The sequence below is a fragment of the Malus sylvestris genome, chromosome 4, assembly GCF_916048215.2.
Source record: "Malus sylvestris chromosome 4, drMalSylv7.2, whole genome shotgun sequence".
In the NCBI taxonomy this organism is placed as follows: domain Eukaryota; kingdom Viridiplantae; phylum Streptophyta; class Magnoliopsida; order Rosales; family Rosaceae; genus Malus; species Malus sylvestris.
Window position 1 is genome coordinate 15365615 of NC_062263.1, and position 20497 is coordinate 15386111.

Consider the following 20497-nt stretch of genomic DNA (forward strand, 5'->3'; position numbering starts at 1 on the left):
CTTTGTAATTAGGGTAAATATATAGGACATGCTTCTGCTTACTTCTATTAGAAATCTAGGTCACGGGTCATGTCAATATCAATTAAACAATTACTAGTTAAGAAGTCAATCCAGTCTAGATCGTGATTTATCAATTATCATGCCAAAATCTTGGCTTTTCTTGCTATTATTATATGTATTATTTAACATTTTAGGCATATTAGTTTGAAGAAAAAGTCCTGAATCTATCGGCAACTAATTACATGCACGCTTTGATTTGTATGCTATTAAAGTCCTCGGAAGTTAATGATAAGTTCGATGTCTTTTTTTGACAATGGCTTGTACAAAGTATCAGTTGAAACTTAGTCTATAAATAGTAATGCTACATTTATCATCTATTTGTACTATTAATTGTATCATCTCTCTAATAGAGGTAAAGTTCGTCAACGCATATGATCCTTATCTCTATCAAAGAAATTATATAAATAATGGTACAACGAGATGGTTAGAAAAACATTTTGGTCTATAAAAGTTTGGTATATATAAGTGTCATCGTGCCACTCAGTGGCGGATGCATTGAGGGGCAGGGGGTGCTGACCTCCTGAACTTGGGTGAACATCTATGGATACCTTGGGTGCTGACCCTCTGAACTTCAGTGAATGTCCATGGATACCTTGGGTGTTGCCCTTTTGAAGATTAGAGTTAGCTTCATACATGCCCTCCAACTGTTTGATAAAATGTTTGAAAAAAAAAAACGAATCAATGAAATGGTGATCTCGGTAAATAACAAAACATCATCATTCTTGGACAAACATATTAATGGGATGCAATGATATCAAACATTGTTAGTGTGTTCAAGAAAAGTGTCTTTCTTTGTTAAGCATTCACATGGGAGCAGTTTTGAAACATGTTAGTTACTCTCGCAAATGAAGCATTAAAAGGTGTGCAATATGCATTTCCAAATGACTTCAGACCTACCAAGACTCGATGAATTGACGATATGCATGTTATTTCTGGTAAAAAAAAAATTACGCCCTGCATGCGCTATTCTTACTGACCCTCATAATATTATTTCCTGGATCCGCTACTAGTGCCACTATTCGGCTTGAATCAACTGGAGCAGAAGACGAACGATAATATACGGTAAAATTGCAACAAATCTAATTTATATACAATCGACAGTGCGTGAATATCAATCCAAAGGCATGCATGTCCAAGCCATAAACGTTATGGTCCAACTCAAATATTAGAAGTGAAGTTGCAGCTTGTTGATGCTTCAACATACTGGAACTTAAAGATCAAGAAAGTAATCATTTCAATTGATTTTGTACTAGTACTCGAACAAACTGAAACTTGAAACTCAAGACCTACGAGGATGTGGGGTTTGTTAGGCTCACATTTGATGGCATGACCCACGCGGCGACATGGGAAAATCTGTTTTAATGAATATATGAAGGTCTACGAACACTATTTGAATTGTTAGAGTAACTTGTACGAATACAATTTGAATTGCTGGAGCAACTTGAATTAGAACAACTTAATTAAGTTGCTATAATTAACTATTTTAAGCAATGTTTTTACGCATGATAACGAATTTTACAACATATATATCATCGTTATTATGCATGTACAAAAAAAACAAAGACAAAAGATAACACAATATAGGTTCTATGTGACCAACAATGTTATACACATGACCTCACTCCATGCCATAACAACATAGTAAGAAGAGCTAGCTCTTATTGACTCTGTTGTCGTAAGTTTGATGCTGAACAAGTCACTTAGGGGTGGTTTGGGAGTGAGGTGCATAAAAAAAAGGGAACTTTAACGAAAAGCTCCCGGTACTGTTCACTTTAACGAAAAATCACATTTTTACATTAAAAAGTCAATCCTGGTACTATTCTCTTTACCCTTTATTTTGTCCTTATTATTAAAATTCAAAGTTTTCAAAGCCTTTTCATTAGTTTTCCTTAAAAAAAAAGCACCCATGAAAAAAAGCTGTGAGGGTTTTAGGTGTTTGGTAAACTGAAAAAAAAAAAAAAGGTTTGTTTTGGAAGCTGCTGTGAGAATAAGCTGAAATCAAAGAAAAAAGCTGAAGCTACTATTTGCAGCTTTGGAAAATTGACTTTATTTCAAAGCACACGGAGCTACAGTGCTCCTTTAATGAAAAGACCCACTATCAGACTGCTGTTTTTTTCCAAAAGCACTTTTACAAAAAAGTTTACCAAACACTCTGCTGATTTATTTCACAGCCGCTTATTCTCACAGCACAGCCGCTTATTCTCACAACAGTTTTTTTTCAAAGCACAGCAATACCAAACCAGCCCTTAGTACTACAAGTCCAAACAAAATTTTTTAGAAAAAGCCGAACAGTACTGTACTAAAGGCATCAAAATATTTTTGTCCTAGTTAGTTACAAGAGGATGTTGCAAAATAATCGAGAATAACTATAGAATAATGTGCATAAGTATATATAAATAATCGAACTAGAGCTCATCCAACCAAGGATAATGCATAATTGTGTGGTGAAATGAAACGTTAAGCATATAATACATATGGATTCAGATGGAATTGAAATATTGATTAGGATGCACTTTTGGTCGATGGCAACGTTGAATATAAATAATACTAATCTATTACTTATCTCAACGAATTTTTTTTAGTGTTCTCAGAATACGAAACGGTGTATCACATATTATTTTACAATTAATGGGACATTGAAAAAAATTACTTTCCTCCAATTATAATGATATATAATATACCATCTCATGTTCTGAGCATACTGAAAAAAAATTTCATCTCAACAATCTCCTAACACATCATGTATAAAATAAGAAAGGGACTTTGGATCTCTTCTACCTAATCTTTCTTATCAAAATAATCCGGACACTTGAAATTTGATCCAACTGCTAAAGTTATTATAATTTTTAGAGTGGACTCCTGTTTTTAGCCGTTGGATTAAATTTCAAAGGCCTAGATTGTTTGATAAATAGGATTAGGTAGAAGAAATCCGGAGATATGATCCCTTTCCCATAAAATAGGACAATTGTGAGACGGATATGCATGCTTTTTTGTTCTACCGACACTTTGATTGCTTTTGGAATATATATATATATAATATTTGTATTCAAACTCAACTACTGCTCAATAATACATGGAATTTATTTTAATTTTCAATCATAATTTGACTTTGCTGAAATGTGGGATTAAGGGCACGTTTGGGGTAACAGATAGGATATTTAGTGTTTAGGTGGTTAGGCTAAGATTAGATTGGACATGTTCGGTTTTATGTCTGCTGTTTGATGTAGACCGCCGCAATAGGATAGGATTGGATTGGACTGAATTGAACTGGTGGAACAAAATGGGGAACTCGCGACTTACACACTTACTAACACCTATAACGCTCGTTCTTAACCCGCCAACAATGCTGCTTGCGCCCCACGACGCCGCTCACGACTGACCTGACAACACCACTGCTCGCGACACCTTGACGACGGTGACGACGCACCCTCACCCAGAGGCTGACGGTTGCCACAAATCAACGATGCCAGATTCGACGACCCGAGAACGATGCTAGCAATCCATCCGATAGTTGTAAAAACCTGGACACAAAGAGAGAGAGAGAGAGAGAGGTGTTGATGAATGAGATACGACGAAGATGATAACCAGAAAGGAGGACGTGCCATGGATTCGTAACCCATGTCCACCAACGGGTTATGAATCCTATCCAATTCTGGACTTGGGTCCAAATTAGGAATTCAGTCCATGATGCTCTTTAAACGCATCATACAACGGACTTGGACTCAATTTTTTTTTAAAGTCTCGTAACGCGTCTCATCCAGCCACCAAACAGGCCCTAAAGATATGAATAGTTGCATTAAAACAACATATTCTTATTAACAAGCTTCTGTATAATGAAAATGGCGTTTATCTTTTGGATAGAACCATTTTTTCTGCCGCTTAAAATGTGTTCCTATTTGATTGTTTGATGGGAGAGTGCACCAATACAGCGAGGGGGAATTTCACTTTGTAATTCATGTATTTGTTCCTTTCCATATTATTTGGTACGAAAAAGTCCATGTAACTTCAGAGCTTTCAAGAGATATATACTACACAAATGACTATTTTGAAAGTGTTGGACCATGATTTTTTTGGACCAATGACACGTGGCACTCCAGGTAATTAGAATAACTAGAAAACCCAATGAGATTGGAGCTACCTATGTATTCCGGATCAGACTACTACATGCCAAGGTCGTTCAGCACATCTCCACTAGCTCTAAACCCATGAAAGATAATACTTGTCTCCCAAGTACGGAAATCCTAGTTTATGTCAAATTATGATATCTTTGGGATTAGGCAACATAATCATAATCATTTGAGAAATGGATATCTTATCATAGATTCCCTCCAAGATAGTCTCGTGATTTAATTGGAATTACTCTATAAGAACCTTCGTCTGAGTATTTATCTCGCTAAGTCTGTTATGATCCAAGACTCTCTGATCATCTCTCTAGTCTATTATTATATACACCTAACATAGGCTCACATAATCTCTACATGCCATTCGTCTACATGTTGACATAGAGAAGCATCTCTTACGTGCCTAAGCCAAGGCACCTTCGCCAATCATGTATTTCAATGATTTGATTCTCCATTCCCAAAGATATGTAGGCAGCCCGATCTGGAAATTACACCCATAATCAATCCCATTTTCCATTCGTCGGAGTTCATGGGCAAGTCTGACTGAAGATCGCCTTCGTCCACGGATGTATGCGATTTTGGTTCCAACAGATAGTACAACAACATTTTAAAAAATTAACTTCTCAGATAGCCGACGTGTATGACACGTAAAGTCAGTGAGCATTTTAAATGGTTGGGATGAGTGTTATCGTGTACCACCTCACCTTGCAACGTTTATCATAAGAACACAGGGTACAAGTCTTTTCCATCGACATGCTTTATAGTAGTAGTGGATTGGATAGGCATTTCTTCGGCTTAGTGAAAGCTTTTTCACATTCGTCAATCCATAATAGCTCATTGTTTTTCTTGATGGTAGTGAAAAATGGCTTATACTTGTTCATTGATCGTGAAACAAATCTATTTAGAGCAGTTGCTTTTCCGGTTAAGCTTTGGGTCTCCTTCAATATTCCACGCAATTTCATCTTATAATAACCTTGACCAGGTAACCTCTTAACTTTCTTGATGCTACTCCGGATGTAGATCTTTTTGGGTTGACTTTTAGGTTGTACTAGCAATAGTGCCCGCGCGTTGCTGCGAGTGTTGAACTATTGAATGTAAAAATGCATAAAAAAAACATGAGAATATGGTGTAAAATGATATGTAAGCCAGTTTACTACTGAGAAGGCAGGCACACATCTTAATCAAAGTGAAAAATGATGTCTTAAGGATTAGATCTAGTATATTTCAGCTAATGATACAACTGCCTCTGAATTCCATGTTGCAAACTTGCCTATTGAAAAGCCTCTGAATTTATAGCCTAAATCAGCATCGCACCATTAACTCACATTATTAAATCGGAATAAAAACACTGAAAAACATATGAACTCATGCCCAACTTTGATATCTGAACAAAACAAAGCCTTCAGATCAAAGCAAAAAACTGAAGATGGTCACCTGAATTCAATAAAAACTGAAATATGATTACTCTTAAGCATGCTTTTTTTCAGGAATAAGTAAAACTTGAAAATATCCCAAACAGACTCTTATACCTCATGTATCCAATAGAGCTTGAATTTCTAAAGGAAAAACTTGAAATCATATATGTAGGAGTTGTGTTCCCTCTGCCAGATAAAAGTGAGAAAGACAAAGTTTTCCAAAATTCTAATAACTTTACATATTATCAATTTCGCAACAAAACACATTGGTTCCAGCATTAACAACATAAAAAGTTTTAAAATTGCAACAAAACACATTGGTCCCAGCATTATTAAACTTGACCCTACACTACATATGAAAATTTACTCATTGCTCTCACAAATCACCCTCACAAATCCAAAATAACGTAAATATCACTCTTCTAATTTTATCACGACTACCTCAAATCTTATGAATCAAGCATAACCATCACAGCAAGTCAAATGAAAAAAAGCAGCTGTGGATTTAAATAAAATTGCTAGCACAAAAATCAGCAAGAAAATATGCATTACCAATTAACAACCCAAACATGCACAAAAAAGGTCCCAAATCACCAAAACAAAACAAAAAAAATAAAATAAAATTCCGCCACAAAGAAAATAAAGGAAAAAACAAATAATACATTTATATACCTTTAGCACAGAGAGTTCCAAGAATCAGAATTGAAAATCCAAAAATCTGAAAGGGACGGTTTTCCAGATCAGGAAAACAAAATGCATCAGACACGCAAAATAACGATCCAACGAAAAACAAAAGATCGAAACCATATAAGCTGATAAACATGCAAAACTCACCTGGAAACACCGAATTAGATCAGTCTCAACCAAGTTCGAAGCGAACCCAAGATGGGCACAAAATTTCTGAAATCAAAGAGCAAAGCCCATGAGATAGTAACAAAAAGCGTCCAAAGGGCTTCTTTAGCCAACTCACTTTGCAGCGCACACATCTTAAGTTGAAGTATGTAAAACTGAAATTGCAATTTAACCATTCTACATCACCGCCCTTCATTTTTTTTTTCTTCTGAGTTTCTTTCAAATCAAACCTAAAGCAACCAAAACCCAAAAAGAGCATGAAACAGAGTTTACTATCTCTGTCTGCAATTTAATCCATGCGGTCCAATAGAAAATCAAATAAGCAAACGAAATGAAAACACCAAACTAATTATAGAAATTTAATTAGTACAAAAAACCCAGGGACAATGTCAATTCATAAATCACATGTACTCACAGATAAATAACAATCTTGGTATTTGTGAACTAAGGATAAGCTGATTTAGAATCACGATTCGTAATATTAGTCTTCAGACCTGTAAGCGACCAACAATCAGTCAGAGCAATACCATTTTGTTTTTCCACTAATCCACATGAGATGAAACCCAAACATGTCAAAAAAATTTGTGCCTTTCAACAGTCAACACATGGATTAGTCCATTGACATTTAGCTTAATGAACCATTGTTCTTTAGCTTGAACACATGGCTGCAATTTTTATATACAAACATTAGTCATTTAACACAAATTTTCAAGATTGTCTGCGTGTTCACCAAAAACACAAAGGCTTCCAAAATTCCAACGACCCTTTTAATTTCTTCTCAAAAATTCAAAATCCATTTTAATCCAAACTGGAAAAAAGCAAAACCATAAAAAAGCACACGCAAATAATTTTAAAACAACTGCACTCACACAGTTTATATCACCAAGAACATATAAAAAAAAATTTAAATCACAATCTAAACTAATGTTTCCTCTCCTCCTCTCCGTGTTTGTAACCCCTTGCAGCATAAAACCCAAAAAAACAAACCTTCACACAACCTCAACAACTCCTCTCATAAAAAACTACGAATCCATTTAAATCCAATAAGTACCAATCCATGTCCGAATAGGAAAAAAAGCAGAAGCACAAAAAAATACCTAAAAAATTACAGCAACGTTGCAAATACCAGCAAATCACAGATTTGCCAACTGAAGAACAAAAACGCAAAATTCTCCTTTAACAGGGAAAACCCAAGAGAGCACCACAATTGACAATAAAAGGAAACGATTAAGGTTTCATCAAAACAAGGGAAAAACCAAAAGAAAAGTATTATAAAATATACCTTAGTTGGATCACACTTGTTCCACAGCGGGCTGCAAAGACACCACCCTTGAAAAGTGTAAATCGGCCAAAAACCCAGCCACAACCCAGAAATCCCAAACGGAAAAAAGGGGAAACAGCAGGAATTCTTTACCTCAATTAGAGATGTCGAAACCATCGGAACGCAAAAAATCCCAAATCTAAATAGACGCACAACAGCCTGGCAACCACAAAATCCCTTAAACCACGAAAATCAGCAACCCTTTCCGCGAAAGAAAGCACGGATATCACAGGGAAACAGAGGATTGGAAGAAAGAACGGCAAAACGAAAAGAGCAAAAGCCGAAATCAGGAAAAGCAACGAAGGAACAAAACCCTAACTCGTTAAGAAGACTCTCGAAGCCGAGAGAATAAGATGAGCGATGCGTGGAAAACAGGGACACAAACGGAAAGAAAACAGAGAAGCGAGGGCAGTTCCGTCCGAACATTGGTGATCTACAGTGCCGGGGAAACTCACGTTTAGTATATATAACTAGCAAAAATGCCCACGCGTTGCTGCGGGTGTTTAAAATATTTTGATAATATGTACATACGGAAAACAGAATTTATTGAAATTATATACCTAAGATAGAGATTGGCAGTGTGCAATTCCTCACTGTTATAAAGATAGAGATGCTATGAAAGCTATATTCATGTACAGAAGTTCATAATATCGAAATCGTTCAAATACGAAAAATATTCATGTCCATATCAGAAGCTTGGCACCAGACATCTGCTCAGTGTTTATGATTTTTCTTGGTCAATCTTTTGGTCTTGCTTGTTTGGGAATGACCATCTTTTTCTTGGTCATCATGTTATTTTTTGCTTTGTCCATAATTTTTCTCTTGCTATATATTAAGAATTGGAATCAGTAAGTATTGAATATAAAAAAACTAATTTTTTTCAATCTATTTAACCAATGAATTGATGGAAGAGCGAAAAAGAGAAACAAAAAAAGGCCATTATTCAATTATATGGAGAATTACTTGATACGTACAAAAGGTTTGAAAATTAAATTAACATTAAAAAAAAATAGAGATGAGATGGAGTGGAAATCACATACCAACATCAAGCTGAAAATTGTAGTGCTCATTTGTAGTGCTATCTGCAATTAGTCCTATCAGGAGCTTCTGCACTGGTTGATGTCTCGGTCTTTTCCTAAGCTGTATGTACATTGTAGACTTGGGTAGATGAGAAGCAGAAGAACATAAAAATATAAGTTAAAGTTACAACTTAACTATCTATGATTCATGTCCAACACATAATAAGAATGGCGAATCATTTTTCATCTTGTGCACTGGTTTGTCATTGTCACTCGAATTCGCAAATTCATTTACTCCGAATTTCTTAGTTATGGCCAGGGAAAGAATGTTTAAGCAAAAATATGTTTCTATGTTTTCCCGTTAAACCAAATCCAAACGTCAAAAATTAAAAATTAAAATAAAAAATAAAAGATAAATACCTTCATCAAACCTCTTGGGCTTCATGTCCACCGACTCCACCCCAATACTCTGGCGCCTCAGATATTTTTCCACCTTTAGTAGCCTAGATCATCCATGTATCAGTATAAATACAGAAAAAAAAAAAAGCAAATGCAATTTATTAGAACAAAGAATTTGGGATCAACAAAGTTTGTCCAAACTTACAGCGAGGCCAATAAACAACAACTGAGGATAATTTTTCGTTTTGCTACATTGAGAGGGAAACCCAAACCTGATATTAAAAAACAAAGTATTCAGTAATAATGCAAACGATTCAATATGTAGTATCAGTTAAGGATGTATAATTCAAGGTTCTAAAGCATTGAGTATGACACCAAACCTGTTGGTATGGCACAACTAAGGATGCAAACTTTGTCCAACTGAGCAAGGGGCTTGATTTTGGAAAGACGGCCAGAAGGAACAACAATGTATTCACTCGAAGTAAATGTGCCTGGAAAACTCTACTCAGTTTACAAATCTGCAATTCTCAAAGCTTAATCATATTAAATCATATATATATGCACACACACAGACAGATTGCTTAAGGGGAGGGATCCCCATTTTTCTAAAAAAATGGGGACACGCTCCCCACCATTGGATTTAACTTTAATGAAATTGTGTGGTTGAGATTGTGTGACCTCTGTTTTAATCTCAACCACACAATTTCATTAAAACCAATCTAACGATGGGGAGCGTGTCCCCATTTTTTTGAAAAAATGGGGATCCCTCCCCTTAAGCAATATGTGTGTATATATATATATATATATATATATATATATATATATATATATATATTATGTATATTATATGTATGTAGTAGATATTATTGTTGACCTTCGGTAGAAGCAAAGTTCAGTGTGATAAACTGAGGTATATTTGACCTTTATCCTCATTTCCATGGCCTTAGGTGGAGCAACCTTCACCCTCTCCATCACCAACAGCTTCCCTGTGTCTCATGCAATCGTTGTTGCAAAATCTACAACACAGAAATCCGAAATTGAGGAGTATTAAATCTCTATAAAGACATGCAAAATGAAGAACAATGGACCTAGCGGGCAAAGAAGCTGATTGGTGTTCATAAAAAAGATATTTTAGTTTTAATTACCTTATATCATGAATAAAATAAGGATAGATTGTGTTTACCCATTTTTTTGTGCAGGAAAGAAGGCTGGTTTTGCATGACTTGGGAATGACCTTTTTTCTGGCAATTTTATACGATGTGATCAAATTTTTGCACGTTTGTCTTTTTGGAATGTACATTAGATAAAATTTTGATTGAACATATGAAAAAAATAATGTTGCAGTATGGTGTAAATACAAAATTACAGGTGTGTATTAGTTGGGATAGCAAAAGCTTTACAAATGAGATTATAATTGAGGGTTAAACTGCTCAGTCATCATAAGCATTCACAGAATGTAGACTGATTGGTATGTTTAAGCAGTAACGCAACACTTTTGGTTTAGGATAGTTAGCAATATGTGTAGTACATGTATGACTCTAATTGTTTCTTAATTATTAACTATTATAAGACTAAAATCTCTTCTCAAGCTTGTAAAGAAGCTTGAGTTTAAATTGATTTTTCTAATTCGAACAAAACTCTACTCAGATACTTCAAATAATGGAAATCATACAAAAAGCAAGCATCCTGGTAGCTAGTTAGTACATGAAATCGTGTTATTGTTAATAAGTTAAACATATGAGAGATAATTTTATCAAAATAAATAAAAGATAGTGGAAGAATGGTGTACCTTCAAATGAATGATGATTGGAGGCCATGCTATACAGAAAAGCTGGTTATGCTGTAAAACAACAATAAGCAGCAATAAATTTGTATGCATCAAATTGTTTTCAGAACTGGAAAAGTCAGGAATATTGCTAACTACTTGCTGGGAGAAATTTTTAGGTGTTTTTGTTTAAAACTGGCTCTACAAACATGCATCAAATAAAGTATGTAATTCTACAAATAAAGAGCACGTATGTAATTTATCAATCTGCCCAGTTTTCATAGATTTCATAATTTATCAACCTACAAACATGCTCTTCATAATCCGATTGACTTTTCTGGTTCATTTGAAATACCCCATTAATTGAAAAACAATTATCAATTACAAAATAAGCATGTAATCCGATCAAACCCAATATCCAAGCAAATGAAATCACACAAAATTAAACACTAAAAAGAAAAACACAAACTCCACTGATCCAAATAGAAACGGAGAGACAATTGTGAAAAAACGGAGGCAGGGACGGCATACCCAAACTAACAGTAGCGTTCCAGCTCATGCGAATTCTCAGACTTGTCAGTAGAGGAAGCCAAACACAAAATATGCCTTAGCCAACAAATTCTCAACAAACCGCTACAACTCACTGCAAAACGAAACTGTTAGGGTTTCATTCAAACGAACACAACAACAACAACAACAACAACAAAGCCTTTTCCCACTAAGTGGGGTCGGCTATATGAATCCTAGAACGCCATTGCACTCGGTTTTGTGGCATGTCCTCCGTTAGATCCAAGTACTCTAAGTCTTTTCTTAGGGTCTCTTCCAAAGTTTTCCTAGGTCTTCCTCTACCCCTTCGGCCCTGAACCTCTAACCCGTAGTCACATCTTCAAACCGGAGCGTCAGTAGGCCTTCTTAGCACATATCCAAACCCCTTTTGTGTACGTGTTGGTGCTTCACCGCCCAACATTCTGTGCCATACAGCATCGCCGGCCTTATTGTCGTCCTATAAAATTTTCCCTTGAGCTTTAGTGGCCTACGACGGTCACACAACACGCCGGATGCACTCTTCCACTTCATCCATCCAGATTCTATGGTTGAGATCTCCATCTAATTCTCCACTCTTTTGCAAGATATAGATCCTAGGTAGCGAAAACGGTCGCTCTTTGGTATTTCCTGATCTCCGATCCTCACCCCTAACTCATTTTGGCCTCCATTTGCACTGAACTTGCACTCCATATATTCTATCTTTGATCGGCTTAGGCGAAGACCTTTAGATTCCAACACTTCTCTCCAAAGGTTAAGCTTCGCATTTACCCCTCCTGAGTTTCATCTATCAACACTATATCGTTTGCGAAAAGCATACACCAAGGAATATCATCTTGAATATGTCATGTTAACTCATCCATTACCAACGCAAAAAGGTAATGACTTAAGGATTGTTGATGCACAAAATCAGTGAGGACTTCGGTACAACAGAAAGTATTAAGTTTGTGATCTTCGCTAGATTGCTCTGGTCATTAGTGTGGATAAGTATGTAAATGGATAGAGATAGGAAAGCAAACACAAGATGTACGTGGTTCACCCAGATTGGCTACGTCCACGGAGTAGAGGAGTTCTCATTAATTGTGAAGGGTTTACGCAAGTACATAGGTTCAAGCTCTCCTTTAGTAAGTACAAGTGAATGATTTAGTACAAATGACATATGTTCAAGCTCTCGTCTTCACTTGCCTTATCTGTCTCATAGGTAGATGTGGCATCTTCTTTGGAAATACGCTTCCTCCATCCAGGGGTGGTATCTTTAACTGGTGGAGATGCACAAGGTAATGTATCAATTTCACTTAAAGCTTACTTGTAGTTTTAGGCTTGGTCAAGCGCGATACAAACCATGTAGTGGGAGTCCCCCAAGTTGCCGAGCTAGGGGATCTGCTGAAAAAGGTGACAGACAAGGTAAGCAATCAGAGCTCCAAGCAATCAGTCCCAGATCAGAAGTTTGATTTCGAGTTCCGACTGATTGTTCTCATTCTCCCTATCTTGCAGGCAGCATGAAGAATAAAGAGAAGAAAAGGAGAATAGATGATATGAGATACTTTTGCTTTTAAAGAAGTAACTTTCCACAGGCTTATTCTTGAACTGGGCTGGAGGATTGTCTAGTTTCCTCCAGAGTATAAGGCCGACTGAAGAATTTGAGGGTCAAAACAAGTCCATCAAATCTAGAGTATGTTCGACCCTGCTGATATGGGATACTTTTGCTATTGACAAAGTAGTGGATGTATCGGCACGTGTTCTATTACGCTTGTCTCCACATGCTTCCTTGTATCCTTCTCACTTTCCCTATCTATTCTTCAGGTAGATGTGGTATCTTCCCTGGAAGCATAAGATGTTGAAGATGAGTACTCGAGAGCAATGCCAGATAAGTAATCAGGTAAGGGGTTCCAGGCAGTCAGTTCCTGACTGGAAGCTTGATTCCAAGTGCTGACTGATTGCTCTCTTTCTCCTTGTCTTGCAGGTAAGAACAAGGCCAAAGGAAAAGACAGGGAAAAAACATGATATGGGATACTCTTGCTTTTAACCCTGATGATATGAGATATTCTTGCTCTGGTGTAGCTTGTTTGCAAAGGTATTATCGGGGGGAAAGAAAGCTGAGTATTTCGAGAGGTTTCGTTGGGAGTGCCCTCTCAGATATGAGGAAGGGTTGAGCATTTTTGCAGGTCTGCCTGTCCGTTGAGGATGGAGGTCGACATATATAGGAGTTTACCTAACAACAAGTAGTAATGCTATTCCTTTACCCTGCTTGGTCATAGCACGGTAGTGGGAGCTGCCAGCTTCACGTGTGTCAGAGCACTTTGAAAAAGTGGTATGTGGTATCGGGAAAGCTGATGTTGCGTGTGAAGATTACAGACAAGCTTTATCCAAGGAGATCTAGCTCTCGAAGTTGAGAAAGCGATGCCTCTTCGATTTTCGTACAAGCAATCCTGTCGGGGATCTGGCTCTCGAGATTCGGAGGACAGTGCCTCTTCGATTTTTGACAGAGCAATCCTGTTGGGAGTCTGGCTCTCGAGATTCAGAGAGCGGTGTCTTTTCAATTTTTGAGAAAGTAATCATGTTGGGAGTCTGACTCTCGAGATTCGGAGGACGATGCCTCTTCGATTTTGGAGCAAGCAATCTTGGTGGGAGTGTTTTCTCGAATGTAAGTAAAGGTTGGGCATGTTTGCTAGTCTACCTTGCCACGGAGCACAGAGGTTGACACACAGGGACTTTCCAATTATCCAGCAACGGTGCCGTTCCTTTACCCTTGTGGGTAATAATATGGTAGCTAGACCTTCAAAAGTTATGTGTCTAAACTTTGTTAGTGCTGTTTCTTTGCTATTCTTTTACCCTTCTTGGTCATAGCGATGTAGTGAGAGCTACAAGCTTCACGTGTCTAAACTTTGTCAGAGATCTTTAGCAAAGTTATCTGTGGTACCCATGAGCTGATGGTGCGTGTGGAAAGTGGATGATTGAACAGTAAGATTCACGTGCTTTCTACTTCACCAGAAATATTTAACAGAATGCCCGTAATTTCAGCAAAGCTGAGTGTGCATGTGACAGGTGCTGACAAGGCTGAAAAAAGCAGGTGCCTCTTCGATTTCTGAGATCGGCCCTTGTGGTCTCTGAGCAGCCTAGCTTTTGAGAAAGCAAGTGCCTCTTCGATTTTTGAGATCGGCCTTCGTGGTCTTTGAGCAGCCTAGCTTTTGAGAAAGCAAACGCCTCTTCGATTTCTGAGATCGACCCTCGTGGTCTCTGAGCAGCCCAGCTTTTGAGAAAGCAAACGCCTCTTCGATTTCTGGGCAGGCACCTCTTCGATTTCTGAAGCTCCGTCAAGTGCAGATTTTTATAGAGGCTGGCATTAAGTTCAAAAGCACACTTGAATCCTCACCAGTAGAAGCTCCCTTCTTGCACTTCTAAGATCTTGATTTGTCCGACCTCTTCTCTCTTCAACACCTTTGAAAATGTCTGGCCCATCCGACCGTCGTTTTGACTTGAACCTTGTTGAAGAGGCAACCACGCCTTCTCCAGACAACATATGGCGCCCATCCTTCTTATCTCCTACTGGTCCTCTTACCGTTGGGGATTCCGTGATGAAGAATGATATAACTGCTGCGGTGGTGGCCATGAACCTTCTCACTCCCAAAGATAACAGACTACTTTCCAAACGGTCTGATGAGTTGGCTGTTAAGGATTCTCTGGCTCTAAGTGTTCAGTGTGCAGGTTCAGTGTCTAATATGGCCCAGCGCCTATTTGCTCGAACCCGCCAAGTTGAATCATTGGCGGCTGAAGTGATGAGTCTCAAACAGGAGATTAGAGGGCTCAAGCATGAGAATAAACAGTTGCACCGGCTCGCACATGACTATGCTACAAACATGAAGAGGAAGCTTGACCAGATGAAGGAATTTGATGGTCAGGTTTTACTTGATCATCAGCGGTTTGTGGGTTTGTTCCAAAGGCATTTATTGCCTTCGTCTTCTAGGGCTGTACCACGTAATGAAGCTCCAAATGATCAACCTTCGATGCCTCCTCCTTCTAGGGTTATGTCCAGTACTGAAGCTCCGAATGATCCCCCTCCGGTGCCTTCTCTTTCTGGGGCTCTACCGACTGCTGAGACTTCTTCTAAGCAACCTTTGTGAAGACTCCCTCTTGTTTGTTTATTTTGACTCATGTATATGTACATATTTGTAACTTATCGGAGATATCAATAAATAAGCTTTGCTTCATTTCAATGTATTGTGTTAAATACACCAAAGTCTTCTTCACTGAGTGGGGTCGGCTATATGAATCTTAGAACGCCATTGTGCTCGATCCTGTGTCATGTCCTCCGTTAGATCCAAATACTCTAAGTCTTTTCTTAGAGTCTCTTCCAAAGTTTTCCTAGGTCTTCCTCTACCCCTTCGGCTCTGAACCTCTGTCCCGTAGTCGCATCTTCTAACCGGAGCGTCAGTAGGCCTTCTTTGCACATGTCCAAACCACCGTAACCGATTTTCTCTCAATTTTCCTACAATTTCGGCTACTCTTACTTTACCTCGGATATCCTCATTCCTAATCTTATCCTTTCTCGTGTGCCCACACATCCAACAAAGCATCCTCATCTCCGCTACACCCATTCTGTGTACGTGTTGATGCTTCACCGCCCAACATTCTGTGCCATACAGCATCGCCGGCCTTATTGCCATCCTATAAAATTTTCCCTTAAGCTTCAGTGGCATACGGCGGTCACACAACACGTCGGATGCACTCTTCCACTTCATCCATCCAGCTTGTATTCTATGGTTGAGATTTTCATCTAATTCTCCGTTCTTTTGCAAGATAGATCCTAAGTAGCGAAAACGATCGCTCTTTGGTATTTCCTGATCTCCGATCCTCACCCCTAACTCATTTTGGCCTCCATTTGCACTGAACTTGCACTCCATATATTCTGTCTTTGATCGGCTTAGGCGAAGACCTTTAGATTCCAACACTTCTCTCCAAAGGTTAAGATTCGCATTTACCCCTTCCTGAGTTTCATCTATCAACACTATATCGTCTGCGAAAAGCATACACCAAGGAATACCATCTTGAATATGTCCTGTTAACTCATCCATTACCAACGCAAAAAGGTAAGGACTTAAGGATGAGCCTTGATGTAAACCTACAGTTATGGGAAAGCTTTCGGTTTGTCCTTCATGAGTTCTTACGGCAGTCTTTGCTCCTTCATACATATCCTTTATAGCTTGGATATATGCTACTCGTACTCCTTTCTTCTCTAAAATCCTCCAAAGAATGTCTCTTGGGACCCTATCATACGCTTTTTCCAAATCTATAAAGACCATGTGTAAATCCTTTTTCTCATCTCTATATCTTTCCATCAATCTTCATAAGAGATAAATTGCCTCCATGGTTGAGCGCCCTGGCATGAACCCAATTGGTTGTCCGAAACCCGTGTCTCTTGCCTTAATCTATGCTCAATGACTCTCTCCCAGAGCTTCATTGTATGACTCATTAGCTTAATACCCCTATAGTTCATGCAATTTTGTACGTCGCCCTTATTCTTGTAGATAGGCACCAAAGTGCTCTTTCGCCACTCAGTTGGCATCTTCTTCGTTTTCAAAATCCTATTGAAAAGGTCAGTGAGCCATGCTATACCTGTCTCTCCCTAGACTTTCCACACTTCGATCGGTATATCGTCTGGGCCCACTGCTTTTCTATGCTTCATATTTTTCAAAGCTACAACCACTTCTTCCTTCCTGATTCGACGATAAAAGGAGTAGTTTCTACACTCTTCTGAGTTACTCAAATCCCCTCAAGAAGTACTCCTTTCATGTCCTTCATTGAAAAGATTATGAAAATAACCTCTCCATCTGTCTTTGACCGCATTTTCTGTAGCAAGAACCTTTCCATCCTCATCCTTGATGCACCTTACTTGGTTTAGGTCCCTTGTCTTCTTTTCCCTTGCTCTAGCTAGTTTATAGATATCCAACTCGCCTTCTTTGGTATCTAGTCGCTTATACATGTCGTCATAAGCCGCTAATTTAGCTTCTCTCACAGCTTTCTTCGCCTCTTGCTTCACTCTTCTATACCTTTCACCATTTTCATCGGTCCTGTCCTTGTATAAGGCTTTACAACATTCCTTCTTAGCCTTCACCTTTATTTGTACCTCCTCATTCCACCACCAAGATTCCTTTTGGTGTGGGGCAAAGCCCTTGGACTCTCCTAATACCTCTTTTGCTACTTTTCGAATACAACTAGCCATGGAATCCCACATTTGGCTAGCTTCCCCCTCTCTATCCCACCCACACTGGGTGATTACTTTCTCTTTGAAAATGGCTTGTTTTTCTCCTTTTAGATTCCACCATCTAGTCCTTGGGCACTTCCAAGTCTTGTTCTTTTTTTCTCACTCTTTTGATATGTACATCCATCACCAACAAGCGATGTTGATTAGCCAAGCTCTCTCCCGGTATAACTTTGCAATCCTTACAAGTTATACGATCCCCTTTCCTCATTAGAAGGAAATCTATTTGTGTTTTTGACGACCCACTCTTGCAGGTGATCACATGTTCTTCTCTCTTCTTAAAGAAGGTGTTGGCTAAGAAGAGATCATATGCCATTGCAAAATCCAAGATAGCTTCCCCATCCTCGTTTCTCTCCCCAAAACCATGGCCACCATGAAAGCCTCCATAGTTGCCTGTCTCCCTGCCCACGTGTCCATTTAAATCTCCTCCTATAAATAACTTCTCCGTTTGGGCAATTCCTTGCACCAAGTCTCCAAGGTCTTCCCAAAATTTCTCCTTCGAACTCATATCCAACCCTACTTGAGGTGCGTACGCACTAATCATATTGATGAGTTTTTGTCCTATTACAATCTTGATTGCCATGATTCTATCTCCTACCCTCTTGACATCTACAACATCTTGTGTCAAAGTCTTGTCCACGATGATGCCAACACCGTTTCTCGTTCTATTTGTGCCCGAATACCAAAGTTTAAACCCTGATTTTCTAGATCCTTTGCCTTAAGACCAACCCACTTAGTTTCTTGTAGGCACATAATATTTATCCTTCTCCTCACCATAACTTCCACTACTTCCATAGATTTTCCCGTTAAGGTTCCTATATTCCACGTTCCTAAACGCATTCTACTCTCTTGAACTCTACCCTTCTGTCCTAGCTTCTTCACCCTCCCCCGTCCAATAGGATCAAAGTACTTCTTTTGTGTGTCCTGTGTAAAGTTGATAGGAGCATGTGCTCCCAAACAACTTTGAGTGGAGTATTCAAACGAACACAAATTTGAAAAAAAAAAAATAATTATTATGCAGCAGTTTTGGAAGATACCAGAGTTCAATACAATTTGCCCGACGATAATTTAAAGGCATGCCGTGCTCAGTCCCAACTCCGGGATCGCCGATGAAAACAGAGACCAACACTCTGAAATTCTGGCACCAACGGTCGCGAACGCTCGAAACCAATTTTATAAGCTTCGACAAAACGTTGTTGTCAGTTTCGACAAAACCTTGACTACCTTAAAATTTTGATCCCGACGATGGCAAGATGAGAACAAAACGCTGACCAACAAAGGGTTCGTCACCGGAGAAGACCGGAAACAAAACACCCAATAAAATCAAACAAAGGGTTGCACACCGGAGAAGACCCGAAACCAAATCCAAAATAAAATGAAAGTCAGGATCTCTTCTAAGACTATTCTGCGAAGAAAGAGCAAAGATTTGGCAGCAAAAGAGGGTACGATGAAGAGGGAGAAAATCGCACAGCAAGGAAGGTGAAAAACAAAAAGGAAAGGTAAAGTAGAAAATATGCGGTCCAAGCAGAGAAAGAAACAATGAAAGACGCGTGACCGGGAAGAGCAAAAGCGACTTTTTACTGTATAAAAAATGAAACAGTAGCGAACTCGAGGGCATTTCCGCCCTTTCCGTTCACGAACAGTGAAAAACAGTGCCACCAAGTTTGGGTTTTAGTATATGCATAATTTCCAGAGTAGATTGAAAGATTTTGTAGGTGATTTATTCTCCTTACTTTTTTTTTACCATCATATCGTCCACAGATGGGTATATACCTAATTTAAAATGGAACAATGATTTTAAAGGTCATCAATGTAAAAGAGGATGAGTACCTATGAGAATCTTCATAGCGTATCAGATTCAGGAAAAAGAGCCTCAATTGGACACATTGTCAAAAGGAGGAAGGTTGTTCCAACAATTTTTTGTAGATTCTTACACAGCACTTGAAGAAGATCGATTGGATAACATAAGATTATTTTTTTTTTTTTTTTTTTGAGAAGTGAGGTTTACAAAGGTATTTTTGATGCAATATCAAGGGGTAATAATAATGCGGATAATGCAAGACAGAGTAATATTGCTTAGCTCACATACCAAAAGCCCTAGATACATGCTTAACAGTTATCAAGATGCTATTGCAATTTGCAAACAATATGGGCACCCTTATTTGTTCATAACCTTCACTTGCAATGTCAAATAGCCTGAAATTGCAAAAGGGCTTGATAGCAAGCCTGGATACAAATCAAGGCGTGGGACCATGAACTTTTCAGGACCTGAGTAAAGCAGATCAGAATACAAGCACCTCCGTAGTCCGGTCAAGGATTAACCATCCTCATTTAATGCTATCATTAAGAGCCAAATTCCTACTCCTACAACAAGTGAGTGTTCAACATGTCCATCAGTCGAGTAGATAGCTGTGTCAACACTAACAACCAAGACAAAGGTAACCTATTTTTGGAGAACCCAACTGCTCCAAAAAGCAATACTGCCTTGGCTGAAGATTCTATTCCCATCATAGACCAAATTATAGGAATCACGTTGTTATAGATAACCTCCAGAAGACATCGAAGGCCAGCCAACCCGAAATCCTTCTAGTTTTGTACATATGGAGTAGCTTATGAAAGCTTTGGAAAATGCTCGCAGAACTACTATGCAGACCCAGATTTAGATCTTGGGATTCGGAGTTCTGAGCACTTCTACTTTAGAAGTACGGCTAGTCGAGACTCCTCATCCAGTTTCAACAGAGTC

At 38.5% G+C, this 20497-nt stretch overlaps 1 long non-coding RNA gene and 1 pseudogene across 1 annotated transcript; both read right to left on the minus strand.

The window, feature by feature from the left end:
• Window positions 1-282: 282 nt before the first annotated feature.
• LOC126619506 (uncharacterized) lies at window positions 283-1098 on the minus strand. Its single transcript, XR_007622084.1, has 2 exons — window positions 1038-1098; window positions 283-704 (listed from the first exon to the last, which is right to left on the minus strand). It is a non-coding gene; the product is annotated as an uncharacterized LOC126619506 (long non-coding RNA).
• A 3688-nt stretch (window positions 1099-4786) lies between these two features.
• Window positions 4787-19292, minus strand: LOC126619505 (alcohol dehydrogenase 3-like; annotated as a pseudogene).
• Window positions 19293-20497: the final 1205 nt, after the last annotated feature.